Raw genomic sequence first — 15,162 nt, forward strand, 5'->3', positions numbered from 1 at the left:
TTTGGGAGGCCGAGGCAAGTGGATCACCTGAGGTCAGTTGTTCCAGACCAGCCTGGGCAACATGGTGAAACCCCATCTCTACTAAAAATACAAAAAATTAGCCAGGTGCGGTGGTCGGTGCCTGTAATACCAGCTACTTGGGAGGCTGAGGCAGGAGAATCGCTTGAACTGGGGAGGCAGAGGTTGCAGTGAGCTGAGATCACGCCATTGCACTGCAGCCTGGGCAGCAAGAGTGAAACTCCATCTCCAAAAAATATATATTTTTTATTTATTTACTTTTCATTTATTTAAGAGGGGTATAACATCACATGGAATCTCTGTCCAGTGGCCTTAGCAGGAAGATTGTTTCAGAATTTGGCAGGAACTATGCCCATAATTCCATGGGTCTGAGTTATCTTTCCTCACATCACTCTGGTTTTGTTCAGTTTGCTGCCGGGAGTCACTGTCCTGTTCTTTGCTTTGTATGCATAAGCGCATCTCTTGCCCAAATAGGATTCAGTTTCATCTCAGGCATAAATGCCTTCAATGTTAAGAAGAGCTGTGTACTCCCTTTGGTTCAAGAGACCGTGGTTATAGCCAGCAAAAGTGGCCTTGGGTCCAGGCCCAGTGGTTCATGCTTGTAATCTCAGCACTTCGGGAGGCCTAGGCAGGAGGATCACCCGAGGCCAGGAATTCGAGACCAGGCTGGTCAACATAGTGAGACCCTGTCTCTACAATAAAAAGAAAATAAAGCCAAGTGCAGTGGCTCACACCTGTAATCCCAGCACTTTGGGAGGCCGAGGCGGGTGTATCACCTGAGGTCAGGAGTTCGAGACCAGCCTGACCAACATAGTGAAACCCCGTCTCTACTAAAAATACAAAATTAGCTGGGTGTGGTGTCACATGTCTGTAATCCCAGCTACTCGGGAGGCTGAGGCAGGAGACTCACTTGAACCCAGGAGGTGGAGGTTGCAGTAAGCCGAGATTGTGCCATTGCACTCCAGCCTGGGTGACAGAGTGAAAGTCCGTGTCAAAAAAAAAAAAAAAAAACGAAAAAAGGAAAAATGGCCTTAGACCACAGCCTTCCAGACATATCTGCCTTTTAGAAGTCCTGTCCTGGTTGGGCGGGGTGTCTCATGCCAGTGATCCCAGCACTTTGATAGGCCAAGGCGAGAAGATCCCTTGAGCCTGGGATTTAGAGACCAGCCTGGGTCTCTAAATATAACATAAGGAGATCCCATCTCTAAAAAACACTAAAAAAAGTTAGCTAGGTGTGGTGGCATGCACCTGTGTTCCCAGCTACTGAGGAGGCTGAGGTTAGAGGATCACTTGATCCTGGGATGCTCTAGGTTACAGTGAGCTATGATCGCACCACTGCACTCCAGCCCGTGGGATGGAGTGAGACCTTGTTTCAAAAGAAAAAAAAAAAGGCCCTGTCAAGCAGACAGGCTCCAAGACGGTAGAAAGAGAAAGGCCTTGGGGAATGATTTTTAAATTTACAGCAGCTGAGAGTCCAACTTCTTAGAGGGGGAAAATTGTGAAATACTAAAATGTGAAGGTGAAATCCCTTGCCCAAGGTCATATGTGCCTTTTAGTTGGTGACCCCAGACTCTAATCCTGGTCTCCTTGTCTCTCTGTACCTATGTGTTCTTCTGTCTTCTCTGTTCTTAGAAACAAACTTTTTCCTCCCCCCACCTGCAGCATGCCTTCTGTGGTCAGAATTCTGCTTTAAAAAGCCTTTTTCCCTTATTACTTTTGCACAAAACTCAGTTCTCTCCAACAAGGCCTGAACTGCCATTGTTTGCTTCAAACTTCCTTGCATCCAATCCTTCCTCTTTTCAAGATAAGGCCTGTTTTTCCCAGGGCTCTGGGGAACCACACCTAGAAGAGGCTGTTCCAGACAAGTCTAGCATTGCTTCCCTTTTTCTGATAAGGTTCCATTGTTGAGAACACTCCCTTTGTTTCTTACCTGTCTCCAAAACATTCTGGAATTTACTTCTATTTTAGTTTGCTGATGTGGCCATTACTGTTAAGTGGTGGTTAATTATCTTTGTATTCTACATTCTTTTTTTTTTTTTTTTTTTTTTTTGAGACGAGTCTCGCTCTGTTGTCCAGGCTGGAGTGCAGTGGTGCGATCTTGGCTCACTGCAACCTCTGCCTCCTGGGTTCAAGTAATGCTCCTGCCTCAGCCTCCCAAGTAGCTGGGACTACAGACGTGTGCCACCACGCCCAGCTAATGTTTTGTATTTTTAGTAGAGACGGGGTTTCACCATGTTAGCCAGGATGGTCTTGATCTCCTGACCTTGTGATCCACCCGCCTCCCAAAATGCTGGGATTACAGCCGTGACCCGCAGCGCCAGCGAGAATTCGTATTTCTAACCTAACCTAATCTAATCTAATCAAGTGATTCTGGCCCACACATAACGCTTAGAGAATCACTGGGAGCTGGGTGTTGTGATTTGTGTCTGTAATCACAGTACTTTGGGAGGCCAAGGCAGGAGGATCCCTTGAGGCCAGAAGTTGGAGACCAGCCTGGACAACACAGCAAGACCTCATCTCTACTAAAAACTTAAAAATTAGCCAGGCATGGTAGCATGCACCTGTAGTCTTAACTACTCGAGAGGCTGAGGCAGGACGATGGCTTGAGCCCAGGAATTTGGCTGCAGTGAGCTATAATCACACCACTGCACTTCAGCCTGGGCAACAACAGAGGGAGACCCTGTATGTTAAAAGAAAACAAAACAAAAAAATCATTGGCTTAAACTGACATTTATATAATGTCAAACTGATTAGGCTGGGTGCAGTGGCTCACACCTTGAACTTTGGAAGGCTGAAGCTGGCAGATTGCTTGAGCTCGGGAGTTCAAGACCAGCCTGGGCAACATGGTGAAACCCCATCATAAAAAGAAAGAAAGAAAGAAAGAAAGAAAGAAAGAAAGAAAGAAATACAAATTCTCAGCTCTTCTTCCTTCCTTTCCTTCCTTCCCTCCTTTCTTCCTTCCTTCTCGCCTTCCTTCCTTTCTTCCTCCTCCCTTTCTTCCCTCCCTCCTTCCTTCTTTCTCTTTCCTTCCTTCCGTCCCTCCCCTCCTCTCTCTTTCTTTCTTTCTCTTTCTTTCTTTCTTTCTTTCTTTCTTTCTTTCTTTCTTTCTTTCTTTCCTTCCTTCTTTTCCTTCCTTCCTTCTTTCCTTCCTTCCTTCCTTCTTTCCTTCCTTCCTTCCTTCCTTTCTTCTTTTCCTTTCTTTCCTTTATTTTTCTATTGACAGGATCTTGCGCTGTCACTCAGGCTGGAGTGCAGTGGTGCAATCTCGGCTCACTGCAACCTTCTCCCCCAGGCTCAAGCAATCCTCCCACCTCAGCCTCCCGAGTAGCTGGGACTACAGCTGTGCACCACCATGCTGGCTATTTTTTGGTATTTTTAGTAGAGATGGAGTCTCATTATGTTGCCCAGGCTGGTCTTGAATTTCTGAGCTCAAGCGATCCACCCGCCTTGTCCTCCAAAAGTGCTGGGATTACAGGTATGAGCCACCATGCCTGGCCAAAACCCCGTCTCTACAAAAAATACAAAAGTAGCCGGGTTTGGTGGTGTGCGCCAGTAGTCCCGGCTACTTAGGAGGCTGAGGTGGGAGGATAGATTGAGCCAGAGAGATCGAGGCTGTAGTGAGCCATTATCCCACCACTGCACTCCAGCCTGGGTGACACAGTGAGACAATGAGACTGTCTCAAAAAACAAAAACAAACAAACTGATTATATTGAAGTATCATAAAGCAAGTTATAGACATGAAGTCACCCACAAAACCTAAAAATGTCCACTTCCCAGGGGTTCAATTCTCTACTTTCTCTTGCTGTCCACATCTAATCTGTTTTGAAGTTTTTCTTGTCTAGCTTCAACATATACCCTGAACCCCAATCCTTTCTCCTACATCGTCTTAGCCCAAGCTCATATCCCCTCTCGCCTAGAATACCGCAGCCACTTCTCATCTGGTATCCTCTCCCAGTCTTGACCCAACTCCCCACACAGTCACCGGGGTTATCGTTGGAAAATGCAAGTCAGATCATATCACTCTGTTAAAAACACATCCAGTGGCTACTGCAATTAGAATAAACGGCAAACTTCTTTTATGACTGACAAGAACCTGCATGCCCAGACCCTGCCTCTCTGTCTGGCATTCTCGTTGCTTCTTGAGCCTTGTTTATCATGCCCAGGTTTACTGGCGTCTTCCTCTTTCTGCACATATCAAACTCTTGGTACTTGTAATCGTCTGGATTGTACCCCACTCCCAGCCTGAATTCTGTGCTTGACAAAAGGCTACCTTTTCTATCCACTTACCTAAAGAAAGTGAAGAAATGTCTAAGATGTGCTGGTAGGTGAAAAAAGTAAGGTGGGAAGTACATATTGCATACATGTTACCTTTTTATTTATTTATTTATTGAGATGGAGTCTTACTCTGTTGCCCAGTCTGGAGAGCAGTGGCGTGATCTCAGCTCACCGCAACCTCTGCCTCCCGGGTTCTAGCGATTCTCCTGCCTCAGCTTCCCAAGTAGCTGGGATTACAGGCATGCACTACCATGCCTGGCTAATTTTTGTATTTTTATTTTTCATTTTTATTTCTATTTTTTTGAAACAGAGTCTCTCTCTCTCTCGCCCAGGCTGGAGTGAAGTGGTGCAATCTTGGCTCACTGCAACCTCTGCCTCCCGGGTTCAAGCGATTCTCATGCCTCAGCCTCCCAAGTAGCTGGGATTACAGGCACGTGCCACCACACCAGCTAATTTTTGTATTTTTAGTAGAGATGGGGTCTCGCCATATTGGCCAGACTGGTCTTGAACTCCTGACCTCAAGTGATCCACCCACCTCGGCTTCCCAAAGTGCTGGGCTTACAGGCCAGGCTGTAATCCAGCCTGGCCTGTGAGCCACCGAGCCCTGGCCGTGTTGGCCAGGCTGGTCTTGAACTCCTGACTTCAGGTAATCCACCCGCCTCAGCATCCCAAATTGCTGGGTTTACAGGCGTGAGCCACTGCACCTGGCCTAAAAATTTTGTAGAGACAAGGTCTTGCTATGTTGTCCAGGCCAGTCTCAAACTTCTAGCTTCCAACGACTCCCACCTCAGCCTCCCAAATACTGGGATTACAAGCATAAGCCACTGCACCTGGCTTCTATGTTACCATTCAGGAGATGTATAGCCCTTTGCTTGTACATGATTCAACTACTTCTGAAAGCATACACAAGAAACAGTTAACTCTTGTTGTCTCTAGGGAAAGATGCTGGGTGTCTAGGAAGAGTGGAAGAAAGATTTTTACCAGAAATCTTCTGTACCTTTTGGATTTTGAACCACATTATACCTGGTCAAAGTAAATTAACAAATAAATACCATCAAGACTAACTAGTTAAATAAGTAGTTCTGTGGTTATTCTGTGCCTGTCAGAAGCTGTTTTTTTTTTTTTTTTTGTAGCACTGATTACAATCTGTAATTATCTTGCTTTTGTATATGTGTTAACTGATGTTTTGTCCCCGTCCCCGCTGGATTACAAAGTCCTGAGAAAAGAGACTGTTGCTGTTTGTGTCTCACCATTACATTCCTAAGAATTAGCACAGTGCCTGGTAAACGGCAGGATGTCAACAAATATTTGTCTGGGATTTTTTGGTTTTTGTTTTTTCTGAGACAGAGTCTCGCTCTGTCGCTCAACCTGGAGTGCAGTGGCGCAATCTCGGCTCACTGCAACCTCCGCCCCCTGGTTCAAGCGATTCTCCTGCCTCAGCCTCCCCAGTAGCTGGGATTATAGGCACCCGCCACCAAGTCTGGCTAATTTTTGTATATATATATATATATATATATATTTTTTTTTTTTTTTTAAGATAGGATCTTGTTCTGTCTCCCAGGCTGGAGTGCAGTGGCGATATCATGGCTCACTGCAGCCTGGAACTCCTGGGCTGAAGTGCTCCTCCGGCCTCAGCCTCCCGAGTAGCCAGGACTACAGGCATGTGCCACCATGCCCAGTTAATTTTTTTTTTTGAGACCGAGTCTGTTGCCCTGTCTCCCAGACTGGAGTGCAGTGGCGCGATCTCAGCTCACTGCAACCTCTACCTCTTGGGTTCAAGCGATTCTTGTGCCTCAGCCTCAAGAGTAACTGGGACTACAGGCACGCACCACCATGACCAGCTAATTTTTGTACTTTTAGTAGAGATGGGGTTTCACCATGTTGGCCAGGCTGGTCTCGAACTCCTGACCTCAGGTGATCTGCCTGCCTCAGCCTCCCAAAGTGCTGGGATTACAGGCATGAGCCACTGCACCCGGCCTCCCAGATAATTTTTGCATTTTTTGTAGAAATGCGGTTTCACCATGTTGCCCAGGCTGGTCTCGAACTTCTGGTCTCAAATGATCCTTCTGCCTTGGCCTCCCAAATTGCTGGGATTATAGGGATGAGCCACTGTGCCTGGACTGTTTTTTTTTTTTTTTTTGTTTGTTTTTTTTTTTTTAATATGAAACACTTCATGAATTTGCATGTCATCCTTGCACAGGGGCCATGCTAATCTTTGTGTTATTCCAATTTTAGTATATGTACTGCTGCAGGGAGCATAAATATTTGTTGAATGAATGAATCTTGTCCAGCAGGGACGAAGTGGAAAGGAAGGTGCAATACAATCACTTGTGGATTCAGGATCTGCATACCTGACCGGCAGACCTGCTTGCTGGCTTGGAACCTCCTGAAGTTCATGACTGTCTAATGAATTCTGAATCAGCCATCCTCTGCAATTTCCTTGCTATGTCAGAGTCAGCGGGATTCTATTACCTGCTCTGGGCCTTAGGTTTCATGCCTGCAAAATGGGCCGAGTGAAATAGATCTGTGTTTGCCTAACTTGAGTTGTTCCTGTTCTATCTTTATGATTTTTGCCATATCGTCTATATTATTCAGCATTTTTATATCTGTATCATCTATATTATTTACTTAACATTTTTCTTGCATCGGTTCACTTATTTTTAGCTATATAAATTTTATTTCAAAAGGAAAGCTTATGTCAATACATAAGCAGAAAACCTATACCTCTTGCCACAAATGGGAGCTAGAAGTAAAAATAAAGACAGTGAAACAACACAATGTGATTATATGCTGGCTAGAGACTGTTGCCCGTACAGGCTTTAGGGTCCAGATCTGCTTGTCCTTTGTCATAAAGGAGATTGGGCTGGGGGTGGTGGCTCATGCCTGTAATCCCAGCACTTTGGGAGGCTGAGGTGGGAGAATATTTTGAGGTCAGGAGTTTGAGATGAGCCTGGGCAACATAGGGAGACCCTTATCTCTACAAAAAAAAAAAAAAAAAAAAAAATTAGCAGGGCATAATGGCACCTGCCTGGGGTCTCAGCTACTTGGGAGGCTGAGGTGGGAAGATCACTTGAACCTAGGAGGTCGAGGCTGCAGTGAGCCACGATTGTGCCATTGCACTCCAGCCTGGGCAAGAGAGTGAGACTCTGACTCAAAAAAATCAAAAACAGAAAAGGAGATTGCACCACATTGAGACTTCCTACTAGAGGTAGAATTAGAAGAGGATTGAAAAAGGGATGACTGAGGCCGGGCGTGGTGGCTCAAGCCTGTAATCCCAGCACTTTGGGAGGCTGAGATGGGTGGATCACCTGAGGTCAGGAGTTCGAGACCAGCCTGGCCAACATGGTGAAACCCCATCTCTACTAAAAATACAAAAAATTAGCCAGGGGTGGTGGTGGCGCCTGTAATCCCAGCTACTCGGGAGGCTGAGGCAGGAGAATCGCTTGAACCCAGGAGGCAGAGGTTGCAGTGAGCCAAGATCGCACCATTGCACTCCAGCCTGGGCAATGGGAGCCAAACTCCATCTCGAAAAAAAAAAGAAAGAAGAAAGAAAGAGAGAGAGAGAGAAAGACAGAAAGAAAAAGAAAGAAAGAAGAGAAAAGAAAGAAAGGAAAAGGGGTGACTGGCTGGGTGTGGTAGCTCACGGCTGTAATCCCAGCACTTTGGGAGGCTGGGATGGGAGGATCACTTGAGGCCAGGAGTTTGAGACCAGCCTGGGCAACATCGTGAGACCCCCCCATCTCTACTTAAAAAAAAAATGAAAAAGAGATTCCTTTCCACAGTGCTTTCTAATGGTGCCCGAATATTTTACCAAAAATAATCTTATCTACACTAGGGGAAACATTGAGTTTAAATTGCTCATTTCACAAACGTAGAAACTGAGGCCCAGTATGGGGGTTGAAATTTTCCAGGGTAGTCATTTGGGAATTTGTCAAGTCTGGACTGTAAACTTTCATAATAGGAACTGCACTGGCATGTGCTTGGGACAGGTCTGGTACACAGTGTCATTCAATAAATGAGTCCTGAGCCAGGCATGGTGACACATGCCTGTAGTCCCAGCTACTCAAGAGGCTGAGGCTGGAGGGTCCCTTGAACCCAAGAATTTGAGGTTGCAGTGAACTATGATTGCACCACTGCACTCCAGACTAGGCTACAGAGTAAGACCATGTCTCTAGAAAAAAAAAGTAACAATGAATAAGAGAAAAAAGAGAAAGAAATTAGTTTTATTTTTTTTGGAGACGGAGTCTCGCTCTGTTGCCCAGGCTGGAGTGCAGTGGCGTGATCTCAGCTCACTGTAACCTCTGCCTCCCGGGTTCAAGCGATTCTCCTGCCTCAGCCTCCTGAGTAGCTGGGACTACAGGCGCATGCTGCCACGCCTGGCTAATTTTTTGTATTTTAGTAGAGACGGGGTTTCACCGTTGTTGCCCAGGCTGGTCTCGAACTCCTGAGCTCAGGCAATCCACCTGCCTCGGCCTCCCAAAGTGCTAGGATTACAGGCGTGAGCCACCGTGCCCGGCCAGAAATTAGTTTTTATTTTATTTATGTATTTATTCATTTATTTTGAGATGGAGTCTCGCTCTGTCCCTTGGCTGGAGTGCCGTGGCGCAATCTCGGCTCACTGCAAGCTCCGCTTCTGGGGTTCACGCCATTCTCCTGCCTCAGCCTCCCGAGTAGCTGGAACTACAGGTGCCTGCTACCATGCCCAGCTAATTTTTTTGTATTTTTAGTGGAGACGGGGGTTTCACCGTATTAACCAGGATGGTCTGGATCTCCTGACCTCGTGATCTGCCCACCTCGGCCTCCCAAAGTGCTGGGATTACAGGCCTGAGCCAGGTTCTTTATCAAACCTGCTTGTTTTTTTTTTTTTTTTTTTTGATAATATTATTCTGTTTGCATATTTTGGTACCTTCTTTTGTGTCTTTAATAATTATTAGCTCATCTTTCGATGGTTTTTGTGCAAACATGCTATTATCTGAAGCTACGCCTTTGCTTGCTGGGTTGACTCCTAGCTCCAGGAGGATGATTTCTGTATTATAATTTTGGATTATATGAGCCCCAAGGCCTGATTTCCTGCCCTTGCATTTGCATTGCAATCGGAGGTCTTTGCTTTCTGAGACCCGTGACACCTCCTCCTCTGGCATAGTATCTATCAGTTCACACTACCGGTTGGGTTTCAGTTCCATTTTTGTTTTTTGACATGGGGGATTTCCCTTTCTTTCCTGTGAACCCTGTGATTCATTTAAAAGAGTACTTGTTATCTTTTACTCAGAATTTCCAGATGTTTTTGCGGGTGGGGTTGAGTGTTTCAGGCTATCTAATCTGCTGTATTGCTGGAAACTGACCACCTTTGCGCTTTTTTTAGTTTCTTTTCTCTACCCCCTAGCTCTGAATATTCAGTTTCTGTTCTTTCATTTCCCACCCTACTCCCTCCTGTCTCATATATCTTTTATACCTTCAGCTTCAAATCCTTTTCTTAACAAGTTGATTTACTCTAGAGTTTCTAATTTAAATGCATCCCAGGTGGCAATCTCACAGGTCAACCTGGTTCCTGTTGGGCCAGATATTCTGGGTCCAGCTATCTCATAAATCACTTGCCCTGCCCATGCATTGGCTGCCCCTGGGGCTGATGCCCATGTCTGACACAATCAGCTGCGGTGTGAGCAGAAGTTGCCAGTCACATGGTACCAAAGAAGGTGACTTCTGCTCTGTCTTTAGAAGGGTCTGTGGGTAAGTGGGGCAGACATCATGAGTGACATGTACAGTAACATCCTTAACAGGTTTGCAATGTAGTTGATTGATAATAGCCAGAAGGTTTAAAATATTTTTTTTTTTTTGAGATGGAGTTTTGCTCTTTTTGCCCAGGCTGGTGTGCAATGGCGCGATCTCGGCTCACTGCAACCTCTGCCTCCCGGGTTCAAGTGATTCTCCTGCCTCAGCCTCCCGAGTAGCTGGGATTACAGGCATGCGCCACCACCCTGGCTAATTTTGTATTTTTAGTAGAGATGGGTTTTCTCCATGTTGGTCAGGCTGGTCTTGAACTCCTGACCTCAGGTGATCCACCCACCTCGGCCTCACAAAGTGCTGGGATTACAGGCATAAGCCACCGCGCCTGGCAAATTTTTATTTTTTTTAAAGCTAGAATCTTAACTTGCCTTATACATTCACCTCTGGCATAGATACTGTTTGCATGCCCCAACATGGCTACTCCTTCCATGTTCCTACTCTGTAAGTACTAAATCATTGGTAGAGGGTTTATCCTCTCAAATAAGCTTACTGTCATCACTTTAAAACACTATTTCTTTTACTTTTTTTTTTTTTTTTTTTTTTTTGAGATGGAGTTTCACTGTTCTTGTTGCCCAGGCTGGAGTGCAATGGCACGGTCTTGGCTCACTGCAACCTCTGCCTCCTGGGTTCAAGCAATTCTCCTGCCTCAGCCTCCTAAGCAGCTGGAATTACAGGCACCCGCCACCACGCCTGGCTAATTTTTATATTTTTAGTAGATACGGGGGTTCCACCATGTTGGCCAGGCTGGTCTCGAACTCTTGACCTCAGGTGATCCGCCCGCCTCGGCCTCCCTAAATTCTGGGATTACAGGCATAAGCCACCGCACCTGGTCCCCAAATTCATTTTTTAAAAAAGGAAGTGTTTTATTCCAGGGCTGGAGTCAGCCAACCTTTAAATGCCCCCGAAACTCTATATGATGGGATACCATGTAGCCAGTGAAACATTATGAAGCTGCTTAACACTCAACAGTTAAAAAAGATCTCCCAGATACTTTACTTTTAAAAGAAGTTGTGGATACATTGTAGGTGTATATATCAATGGGGTACATAGGATGTCTTGTTACAGGCATGCAATGTGAAATAAGCACATCATGGAGAATGGGGTCCAGATACTTTAAGTTAAAAAAAAAAAAGAGATAAACAGTGTGTATAATAGGCCTTATTTTGTGTTACAAAAATGTATATATATATAGACGAGATGCGGTGGCTCACGCCTGTAATCCCAACACTTTGGGAGGCCAAGGCAGGCGGATCACTTGAGGTCAGGAGTTCAAGACCAGCTTGGCCAACATGGTGAAACCCCGGCTCTACCGAAAATTAAAAAAATTAGCTGGGCGTGGTGGTGCACGCCTGTAATCCCAGCTACTTGGGAGGTTGAGTCAGGAGAATTGCTTGAACCCGGGAGGTGGAGGTTACAGTGAGCAGAGATCACGCCACTGCACTCCAGCCTGCGTGACAGAGGGAGACTCCATCTCAGAAAAAAAAAAAAAAAGAATATATATAAATACGTGTGTGTGTGTGTGTGTGTGTGTGTGTGTGTGTGTGTTTATTTGTAAATGCATCTCTTAAATAATACCTAAGAAATTGGCAATGGTGGCTCCTCTGGAAGAGGAAGTGGGTGGCTGAGGGACTTATATCGCATTTCCTTTGTAGAAGTTAAAAATAAATGAAGAGGCTGGGCGCAGTGGCTGATGCCTGTAATCAAAGTGTAAGCAGCAGTTTGGGAGGCCAAGGCGGAAGGATCACTTGAGGCCAAGAGTTCAAGACCAGCCTGAGCAACATAGTGAGACCTTGTCTCTACAAAAAAATTTTAAAAATTAGCTGGGTGTGGTGGTATGCGCCTGTAGTCTCAGCTACTCAGGAGCCTGAGAAGCAGTGGAATAGTTTGAGCTGCGGTGAGCTATGACTGTACCACTATACTCCAGCGTGGGTGACAGAGCGAGACCTTGTCTCTAATAAAATAAAAAATAAGGGCAGGGTGCGGTGGCTCACGCCTGTAATCCCAGTACTTTGGGAGGCCAAGGTGGGTGGATCACCTGAGGTCAGGAGTTCAAGACCAGCCTGGGCAACATGGTGAAACCCCGTCTCTACTAAAAATACAAAAATTAGCTGGGTGTGGTGGCATGTGCCTGTAATCCCAGTTACTCAGGAGGCTGAGGCAGGAGAATCGCTTGAGCCCAGGAGGTGGAGGTTGTAGTGAGCCAAGATTGCACCATTGTACTCCAGCCTGGGTGACAGAGCGAGATTCTGTCTCAAAAAAAATAAAATAAAATAAAATAAAAGGAAGGAGGAAAAAAGAAAGGAAAGAGGAAGAGAGGAGGAAAGGAAAGAAAATATTGTCTGGGTACAGTGGCTCATGCTTGTAATCCCAGCATTTTGGGAGTCTGAGGCAGGCAGATCACCTGAGGTCAGGAGTTCCATACCAGCCTGGCAAACATGGTGAAACAAAAATTAGCCATGTATGCTGGCACACGCCTTTAATCCCAGCTACTCGGGAGGCTGAGGCATGAGAATCACTTAACCTGGGAGATGGAGGTTACAGTGAGCTGAGATCTCGTAACACTGCACTCCAACCTAGGTGACAGAGCAAGACTCTGTCTCAAAAAAAAAAAAAAAAAAAAAGAAAAAGAAAATGGGCCCGGAGTGGTGGCTCACTCCTGTAATCCCAGCACTTTGGGAGGCTGAGGCGGGTGGATCACCTGAGATCGGGAGTTCGAGCCCAGCCTGACCAACATGGAGAAACCCTGTCTCTACTAAAAATACAAAATTAGCCAGGCGTGGTGGTGGACGCCTGTAATCCCAGTTACTCGGGAGGCTGAGGCGGGAGAATCGCTTGAACCCGGGAGGCAGAGGTTGTGGTGAGCCGTGATCATGTCATTGCACTCCAGCCTGGACAACAAGAGCAAAAGTCCGTCTCAAAAAAAAAAAAAAAAGAGAAAATGTAAGAATAGCTCCTAAGCCAAGCTGGGAAAATATTTGCTGAAGAATGGCAACACCTCACATTTATCTGTCTCTAGAAAAAGGCAAGGGTTAAGTCAGTTCCTCAAAAAGGCCACCTCAGAAGCCATGGCCTTCCCACTGGCAGTACTTCTCTCTTGACTTTTACCCTTAAGAAGAATTGGGATCTCAGATCTATATACGAAGCCTGGCCCATAGGTTTGAGGTCATGAAAAAGAATGTGGGGGCCAAAAATTCATCCTCCTAGCTCAGTGTCTTCAAGCCTTTGGCTGAATCGCAGAACAGCAACAAACATATTTCACATTGTGATTCAGTATTGACACTTGTATTTCTTTCTCTTTTTTTGAGATGGAGTTTCACTCTTGTTGCCCAGGCTGGAGTGCAATGGTGCGATCTCAGCTCACTGCAACATCTGCCTCCTGGGTTTAAGCAATTTTCCTGCCTTAGCCTCTGGAGTGGCTGGGATTACAGGTGCATGCCGCCATGCCCGGCTAATTCTTGTAGGTTTTTTTTTTTTTTTTTTTTAAGATGGCCGGCTAATTTTTGTATTTTTTTAGTAGAGATGGGGTTTCATCATATTGGTCAGGCTGGTCTTGAACTCCTGGCCTCAGGTGATCCGCCCACCTTGGCCTCCCAAAGTGCTGGGATTACAGGCGTGAGCCACCACGTCTGGCCTATATATATACATATTTGTAACACAAAAAAAGCCCTATTATACATACTGCTTTACCTTTTTTTTTTAACTTAAAAGTGTCTGAACCCCATTCTCTGTGATGTGCTTATTTCACATTGCAAAACTGTAACAAAACATCCTATGTACTCCATTGATATATACACCTACAATGTATCCACAACTTTTTTTAAAAGTAAAGTATCTGGGAGATCTTTTTTAACTGCTGAGTGTTAAGCAGCTTCATAATGTTTCATTGACTACAAGATATTCCAACATATACAGTTTGGCTGACTCTTGGTATCCCATCATATAAAGGTTGGCTGACTCCAGCCCTGGAGTAAAACACTTCCTTTTTTAAAAAATGAATTTGGGGACCAGGTGTGGTGGCTCATGCCTGTGATCTCAGCACCTAGGGAGGCTGAGGCGGGCAGATCACCTGAGGTCAGGAGTTCAAGACCAGCCTGGATAACATGGTGGAACCCCGTCTCTACTAAAAACACAAAAATTAGCCAGACATGGTGGTGGGTGCCTGTAATTCCAGCTGCTTAGGAGGCTGGGGCAGGAGAATTGCTTGAACCTGGGAGACAGAGGTTGCAGTGAGCCAAGACCGTGCCATGGCACGCCAGCCTGCGCGACAAGAGCAAAACTGTCAAAAAAAAAAAAAAAAGAAATTGAGTTTTAAAGTGATGGCAGTAAGCTTATTTGAGAGGATAAACCCTCTTCCAGTGATTTAGTACTTACACAGTAGGAACATGGAAGGAGTAGAGATGTTGGGGCATGCAAACAGTTCTATGCCAGGGGTGAATGTATAAGGTAAGTTAAGATTCTAGCTTTAAAAAAATAAAAGTTAAAACCCTGTGGCTATTATCAATCAATTACATGGCAAACCTGTTAAGGATGTTACTGTACAAGATTCTGCATGGACATATGTTTTCAATTCACTTGGGTATATACTTAGGGGTATAATTGATGGGTCATACGGCAATTCTTTGTTTAACACTTTGGAGAACTGCCCACCAATTTTGCGAAATGGCGTACCATTTTACAGTCCCACCAACAGTGTACAAATGGTTCAATTTCTCTACATTGTTGTTAACGCTTAAAAAACAAAACAAAACAAAACAAAAAACTGGGGTCAGGCGCGGTGGCTCATGCCTGTAATCCCAGCACTTTGGGAGGCTGAGGCAGGCGGATAACCTGAGGTCAGGATTTCAAGACCAGCCTGGCCAACACGGCGAAATCCCATCTCCATTAAAAATACAAAAAATTAGCTGGGCCTGGTGGTGGGCGCCTGTAATCCCAGCTACTTGGGAGGCTGAGGCAGGAGAATGGCTTGAACCCAGGAGGCAGAGGTTGCAGTGAGCCGAGATAGTGCCATTGCACTCCAGCCTGGGCAACAAGAGCGAAACTCCGTCTCAAAAACAAACAAACAAACAATAAAACCAAAAAAAACC

General features: G+C 45.5%; 1 non-coding gene and 1 pseudogene across 1 annotated transcript; both read right to left on the minus strand.

The window, feature by feature from the left end:
• Window positions 1-287: 287 nt before the first annotated feature.
• LOC115932863 (large ribosomal subunit protein eL33-like) lies at window positions 288-1,072 on the minus strand (annotated as a pseudogene).
• Window positions 1,073-6,449: 5,377 nt separating this feature from the next.
• Window positions 6,450-6,553, minus strand: LOC115931822 (U6 spliceosomal RNA). Its single transcript, XR_004068267.1, has one exon. It is a non-coding gene; the product is annotated as a U6 spliceosomal RNA (small nuclear RNA).
• Window positions 6,554-15,162: the final 8,609 nt, after the last annotated feature.

Source organism: Gorilla gorilla, chromosome 21 (genome assembly GCF_029281585.2).
Source record: "Gorilla gorilla gorilla isolate KB3781 chromosome 21, NHGRI_mGorGor1-v2.1_pri, whole genome shotgun sequence".
NCBI classification, from domain to species: Eukaryota; Metazoa; Chordata; class Mammalia; order Primates; family Hominidae; genus Gorilla; species Gorilla gorilla.